The following is an 8,270-nucleotide window of genomic DNA, read 5'->3' as shown; positions in this document are numbered from 1 at the left end:
CTCCTTCAAAAAAAGTAGATCCAGTTACAAAGGAACCATGCGGTCCTTCAGCGGAGCCGGGGTGAGCTTCAGGTGTCGCGGCATGACGTGCGGTCCGGAGTCCAAACCAAGGCAAGATGAAGTCAGCTGGGGGAAGAAATCTCGGGATCCTGCTCTAACTATAGTAGCCAGGAGGCGCAGATGAAATGCATGGCGCAGCCTGTAAGGTACAAGGGGGCAACCAAATCTATGGAGGAGGTGCCACAAAAAAAACACGCACACACTGCTCACCCACGTAGAAATAAAGTGAGAGGCGGCGCGCAAGAAAAAGCCACACAGCAGCGGTCACAGTTCACCGGGCACAAGACAGGGAAGAAAGTTTCTCCTGGTGTGTCCAGAGCAGCAGCCTGTTACTTCACCCGGGTCACATCCACTGCCTCTCCGGGTCCGCTATTGCATGTTGTTGGTGGTGAGATGGTCACATAAAGGTGGTCTTTGGAGATGCCCACAAGAAAACAAGTCTAGTGTTGAAACCCTCCAGGAGGGGACTGTCGGGGAAAATGGGAAATGGTCACATTTGCTCACAAATAAAGTCTGGAGCGCTCGTGTGAGTTTTTATAATTTGCTTTACAGCTGAAACATCACGTCTGCGCGGGGCGGCTGATACACCCTGCCTACACTGGCAGAGCAGAGATGTTGGTGTGTGGAGGATATTTGTGGTGACACGGTATACACTTTACAGAGGCAGGATCCTCCCACGTCATTTCCTGCTCACGTAGGCTTGCCGCTGATTGGCCCGCTGGCTGGGCACGTTTTGACAAGAGGATGAGCGGCGCTGCAGACGGGGATGAGGCGCGGAGACATGAGATGATGGTTGTGCGCTTTCCGCTCTGGAAACAGCCAAATGCAGCGCTGCCCGGCTCGCCCACAGCTCTGTCAGACTCTGACTTTGTTTGTGTTTTACGGCACTTTTGAGCTCTGAAAACAACAAACACAAACAAGTAGTAATACAGCCATTAGCACTTCTGAGCATTTAAACATTTAAAATATCACGATATGAAAATATGAGTCCATATGCTACATGTATAGGCCAATATTGATTTTTTTTTAATAAATATTGGCTGGTATGATTTAAGGTTTATAAACAGAAAGGCGGCAGTCCCATTCAAGTGTTCTTCTTCTAGTTAATAGTGACTTAAGCAACATTATGGGTTTGGATTTTGACTGTTTTTGTCTCTAAATGTGGATAAAACACAAAATAAGTTCTTAGTGTTTTGTCAAAGAATTGTCCGTTTTTGGTGGTGACAGAAAATATTCAAATATCTATTATCAGCACAACACATCACCAATATATTCTGATTCTAAAAACCAAATATCAACCCTCAACAACTCATATTGGTCACACCCTGTTACATATGTTTAGGATGGATACAGCAGCACGCATGCACATTATAATCCAATACAGTAACACCACAGCCTGAAAATGAGAGAGAAAAGAGTTCAGATTCAACAGGTGTTCCTGTTACTTTGTCCACCCCCCCCCCCCCTCCCTCTCCCTCTCCATACACGGTTGCCTCAAGTCTTGTTTTATGAAATGTTGCTGGCACCCAGCACTCCTGCAGAACCACACATGTTAACACACAATCTGTTCTAAGCATGATACAAACACGAGCATTTAAAGTGAGGTTTATATTTGTTTTCCATTGCAGATAAAACATCTCATTCACTGTATATATGCAGAGCCATCTCCCCCCCCCCCCCCCCCCCCCCCCCGCCTCTTTTCTGCTGTTGATGGTGCAGCATGTAGTTTGTTGTGATTGTGAAATAATTTCTGTTTCAGGAATGAAAGCACTGGGTGGAATTTCCTCTTTACAGGTGAAACGTCTTTGAAAACACTGCGGGGAAGAAGAAGAAGAAGAAGGGGGGAAAGGATTTTGAGCGGGATTATATAATTATAGTTTTGCCGTGTGTGTGTTTTTTCTTATTTTTCTTATCCACGGCCGTAATTACTGCACACAGCCATGGGTCGTTACTCCTTTCAGCTGGCCTAATCTCACAGAGGATGAATAGAAACTGTCAATCAGACGCTGCACTCAGCAGCGAGACAAGAGGGGACTGATTGCTGCTGCTGTGCTACACACACACACACACACACACACACACACACACACACACACACACACACACACACACACACACGTACACACACTTTTTCTTGCTCCTCTCCAGTGTTTTCACCCTCTCTGCCTTCACTGATGCACAACTAAAAACCCTCCAAAAAGCAGATTTTTACCACGTTTAACTTTCCTGAAGACTGCTCTTGTTTTGATTTTAGCCTTTAGGCGCATTAGAAACATTTTTGGTTTCATTCTGTGATTAAAACATTTATTTATTTCCAGCAAAATATGCCATACAGGATGTTTGCTGCTCAGACTGACACCTTAGATAAATATATATATATATATAGATAGATAGATATATATTAAACTGTATTTAGACACTATTTACTGAGTAATATAAAATAAAATAATTAATAATACGGTCAGTTTAAAGGAGTAAGTTATATGTTTACATTGCACCATGTTAAATAATGCTACAGATGACCCAGTAGTTTAATCCAGATTTAAAAAATACACAGTTAAGTAAAGTAAAGCTTCATCTTAAACATGTTGATGTGCAACATTAAAACGATGCATTAATAACCCTGCATACTTGTGAGGCTTTATTTTAGTTGATAGGATACTTCTGTACTTAAATAAATACTTTTACTTGTAAGTAGAGTATCTTAATATCATTGTGTTGCTTCTACTTGATTAAAAGAAGTGACTTCCACAGCCATGTCTTGCCCATGTCATGATTTCTTTAATTATTCGTTATAGATTAACAACCAATGCTTTTGTAATATCTCTCTGCCTTGAGGATATGTAGTCATTTTGTGCAGTTTTATTACCCCCATGATGATCTTAATACACAGTCTCAATCAGGGAAGGGAAAACTCGGCCCTTCAGATGTTCCCCCCCCCCCCCCCTGATGTTGATCGAATCTAAACTCATTCCTATTTTATTTTAATCATATTTCTGATGCACTCAAAATCCCAATTACACTACAGCAGATACATGAAACTGATGCCTGTAGCCAGAGTAAAACCCCACATCTACAGTGTATCTGCCCGCAGGCCAAAAGGAGAATAATTTTTTTATTTACACCATGCACCGACTGCCTCATCCGCCCCAAACCCCCCCCCCCCCCCCCCCCCCCTCCCATGTGCGGCTGGATTGCGGCCTCGTGGAGAAGAATCTGATCAATCAGATCAATCAACAGAGATTACTGTAATCCCAGAGGTCAGAGGGAGGGCACCGGGCCACTCAGAGTTCACACATCCCACACAAACTCCAGACAAATCTGTGCAGGAATGGCAAACATTTGGCCGCATGTAGGAGTCCATGGAAGTGTAATTTTATTAAAAGATTATTTTCAAACTACTGCAGCTTTCAGTTTAGACTCAGAAAAACACGATTTCGTAACATTTATGATTTCCCAAGGGCTTTAAAAGAGGCGGTGATATTACAAATGCTATTGTATGTGTGTTGTTGTTTTTTTAAAGTTATGTCACACACAGACATTTGTGGTTATTAAAATAAATAAATGGCTGCTTAAACTTCTTTTTGGGATCCAGGAGAGAAAAGTACATCAGGATTCAGGTGCGTTTGTTGAAATAAAACCTCGGAAGGAGGAGGGAATGTAAAATGCGCACGAGTGTGATGGACACGCAGCTTTACGCACCATTTATTAGAGATGTTATTAACAGACGCACTGGCCTCGTCTTCGTGGTGAATTTGGCCTCTTTACTATAGATTCCATAAACAAATCTGTGTTTGTTCCTCTCACTCTCAGGAAGTCATAAACTTTACTCAACTTCTGTTTACAAGCTGTTACTTGAACTTCCCTGCCGTGTATTCAAAGATAAGATAATAATGTTGCGCAACATAAAGAAGAATACACATTACAATTAAGGAAATGTGCAACTGTAGAATCTAGTTTAACCGAATAACTACAAAACATTGTGCAGAACTGTATTTACATTTAACGAAATTTAGAGCTTTTTTATAAATATAGGAATTGTAATTAGTAGAAAAGTAATGTTTTATAGCTGCTAAGTGCATTACAAAACTCGGACTTGCTTTTAAAGTGTTCAGGCTACATGTGAGTATAATAATAAGCATATTAAGTTTAAATGTATATTTACGGACAGTCAGTAAAATCTTCCGTTTAATGCCAACAAGCCCGAAGTCAATCTGCACATATACAAACTAATAAAATAAAACAAAGTAATACAAAGTAGTGTAATTAGGGCTTAAGTTATATATATATATACATGTTACAGTACATATTTTACCTTTGTATGTGTTGCATTAAAGGGACAAAGTGTAGATTATAAAAGCTTTATGATGAATAATTGTAAAACGAATTCTTTATATGTATGTATTTTAACCACCTGCAGAGTTTAACAATATTTATTACCAACATGTGAATTATTTAGACGCTCATACCTAATGCATGTTTACTTCATATGTAACACTGCACACTATAAACAATAAATAAACAAGTGTTTTGTAGCCGAATTAAAAAACTGCAAACATGTTTTCTTTCACGTCACAATTTTAAAGTATATATAAATAAAATAAAAACTTGTGGTGATGTTAAACAAAAATCACGCACATGTGCAAGAGTGAAAAAATAACCAATAACGACGAAGCTAAAAATATTTCATCTTCTTTTCTTACAAAAGCGGATCCTTCTGCGTTTTATTAGCAGACTTTTCTGTTTAAATCGAGGTTCCTGCGGATGTCTGTGCGGATATTTTGTTTTGTGCAGCAGCAGCAGCAGCGGTGCTGATGTGTCCGGGTTTAACTCGGGACTCGAACTGTCCCACAGGAGAGAGCCGAGGGTCGCTCTGTGCTGACCTCTGAAACTTTTATTTTATTTTATGAACCTAAACACATGCATTATTTTTTATTGTCAAATGCAGGTATTTTCTTTATTTTATTATTCTCAAGAAGAAGAAAAAAAAGCGTAAGTTTGGTGTTTCTGGTGCATTTAATAATGTTCTTTTAGTCGTTTATTTGAGAGAAGGGACAAATTAATAAATACACATGGTTAAAAAAAGAATTAGGCATTTGTAGTCCCTGTTACAAAAGGTTTCCTAAAAATAAATCAAAGCAAAAGCAAAAACAGAGCATGCACTTTAAAGGGAACTGCATTGCAAACAAGCAGCAGCAACAAGAAAGTGTATGACATGTCCATTAATCATCCAGTTTTTAATTGGTTACTGAAAGATCTATAAATGCTGAGTCTTCTGGTTTGAATTGGATTTATAATCTACTGTCTTGCACCTCTGACAGCCTGAGGAATAATAGTTATTTAAGATGGGTTATATAATGGCTGGAGATTATCCAGAGAGAAGGTACACTAAGTCCTCACGTTGCTTTTGTAGGATACATGTCAAAAATCTAGATTTAAAGATTTACATTTGAGTTTTTCAGCACAAACTCCTAATGCACTTCTGTCCCTAAATATTCATAATTCTCATTATAATGTGGAGTTAAAAGGCAGCAGGTAAAACGATCTGCATGTACACAGAGACCTGCACTGCTCATGTCAGACTCATCTATGTTTTGTTTTTGTATTTATGGAGAAGGTTTGTTGTTGCCTGTTATTTGTTGGTCACAGTTGTATTGAAAGACCATAGTTTCTGCCAAAACCGAACACATTTCACTGAATAAAACATTATTTCTGCATCATATTCTGAATTCTAATGATATGCATTTAGTAGCTGAAATTTCCTCAGCAAACTATTCCCATCAAATATTCTTTAATTTCCAAACGGCACTCGTTATCCATAAAAAGAAAATGTGAAATACATGCATATTTAAAGATCAGCAAATGTTTTGGGACTTTAAGGGTTAATCAGTAAGAAAGTAACAACTAGAACATTTAATAAAAAATATTTATATACAAATTAATCTGATATTGGATAAAATATCCAATAAAAATCTGGATATTTGAAGATAATATAGACATAGAATATATTTTAGTCTCTCATACTAACAAAATAATCTTAATTTCAAGTAATTATTTAAGAGAACATTTCTTATGTACAATATTTAGTAAAAAAGTTGCATTTTTTTAACCATTAAGGTTCAGAAAAATGGCAACAAAGGTGTCTTTTTTTGGGGGGAAAGTTTATACTCACGGTGCAACATGAAGTGTTCCAATGAGTTAAAATGCTTCAGTCAGTTTCTGCTCTTTAAGCCGAACATACTTCATGCTCTGTCGTGAAAGCATGTACACTACTTCATCTTGTAATAAACCCAAATAAGACGTTGACATCAATCAGAAATGTTGATATTTTATTCTTACTTTACTCTCCACTGGAGTCACATGAGAATATATTCCGGTGCAGACTGCCACCACGTGTTCCCGCTATGAACTGACACAAGCCGCAATAACACACACACACACACACAACTCAAACATACACACATTTTTATTCGTTTGACAACAATTACAAATCACACACACACACACACACACACACACACACACACACACACACACACACAGAAGACAGATATGAACAAATAAACTGGTACATTCTTGAAACAGTAACCTATTAGTTTTACACTAAGAAGAAACAAAAGCAGACTTTGACCTATTCGAGCAAAACACCAATTAAATCTATTTAATCTGCACTACGACGACAGCTCGTGGAGAAACTACACACAGAATCATTTCCTTTAAGGCTGATGTATTCAAAAAGGGATTCGACGAAAACAAAAACTAACAATGTTGATTCTAACAGAGGTAATGTCAGGGTTTTGTAAAAGGACGGCAGTGCAGCCAGATCGTGGCACAAATGTAAATTAAGCAGAGCTGACAGGCAATTTAATTCATTTACAATGCCTGCCATCTCTCTTTGATCTGCACTCGTACTGTTATGGGAGCGATGGGACACCTGTTAGAGGCAAGCTGGTGGAAGAAGACTGGAAAGACAACAAACAGGCAGCTGGTGCGTGTGTTTGTGTGGTGTGAGCGGATGTGAGAGGATGGAGCAGGAGATGGCAAAACAACATCGTGTTTTAAAGTTACACGAGGAACGGGACGGTACAATGAAAGGCACTTTGAGTCGCATGTGTGTTCCGAAGGCTTCATGAATGAATTCAAACAAAAGAAACAAATCTTTCCTGAACTCTGCTGCAGCAGGTTTTCTTTAGAGAGAAATCACTTTAATGCAAGATCATTTGTTTAAATTGTTGACTGTTTAGTGGATTAATAGATGACGTCAGAGCATATAGAAAGATATGCAATGTGCTGTCTTCAAACGTCTTGTTTTGTTCGACCAACTCACATTTAAATTAACAAAATCTTCACATTTGCAAAGCTGGGAAATAAATGATTGATTATCAGAATAGCTGTGGATTCATTTCTTTGTTGATTCCCAATTCATTGAGTAATTGTTTCAGCTGTTAGGATTGATTTGTACATTTATTTGATGAAAAACATGGAAGTTTGGTAGCAGGGATCTTAGACAGACACTAAACATCAGCTTTTTGTCTCAGTTCCTCGTAATAAAAGAAGAAGCGCTTCTCTCTAGATGCACTATTTTACACAAATGTTTCATAAAGACCTCAACAGATTAACGCCATAGAGCTCACCCACAAGCTTTGAGATCATTATGCTCTTCTCTCAGAGGAAAGCCTCGCTTTCCATTAATTGTTGCTGCTATAGAAATAAGTTCACACATGTTCTATGGGATCTCCTGGGAAATGCAGAAAAACAGACACTTCAGTTAGTATAAGAGTGTGGATTGTTTCCGGTAAATGGAGAAATGTGAACACACTGCAGCACTTTGTCCAAAAGAGAAGCCTTCAGATTGGAGAAGCTTTGCATACAATGGTCTGCAGCGCCCCCTTGTGGTTAAACAGTGACACTACAGGCGAAGCAGTTCCATTTCACCCTGAATTGTACAGATGTATATTTCTTCCTATAAGTCAATTTTAAGCTACTTAATTAATTAAAAAAGAGCCCTTATTTACTCCCTCACCTATGGATTCAATTTGGACACCATGAGAAGGAGTGAACTGGAGCACAAGAGGCGGTGACAGGGGATCTGAGGCTGCACTGATTCAAAGAGAGCTGCTGTCCTCTAGAGGTTCATTAGAAAACCACAACATAATACAGTGTGGCGGGAGGAAACCGACAAACTGTTCAGATGCTGTCGATGTTGACAA

The sequence above is a fragment of the Cottoperca gobio genome, chromosome 18 (assembly GCF_900634415.1).
Source record: "Cottoperca gobio chromosome 18, fCotGob3.1, whole genome shotgun sequence".
Lineage (NCBI taxonomy): Eukaryota > Metazoa > Chordata > Actinopteri > Perciformes > Bovichtidae > Cottoperca > Cottoperca gobio.
This window is presented reverse-complemented; position numbering follows the sequence as displayed.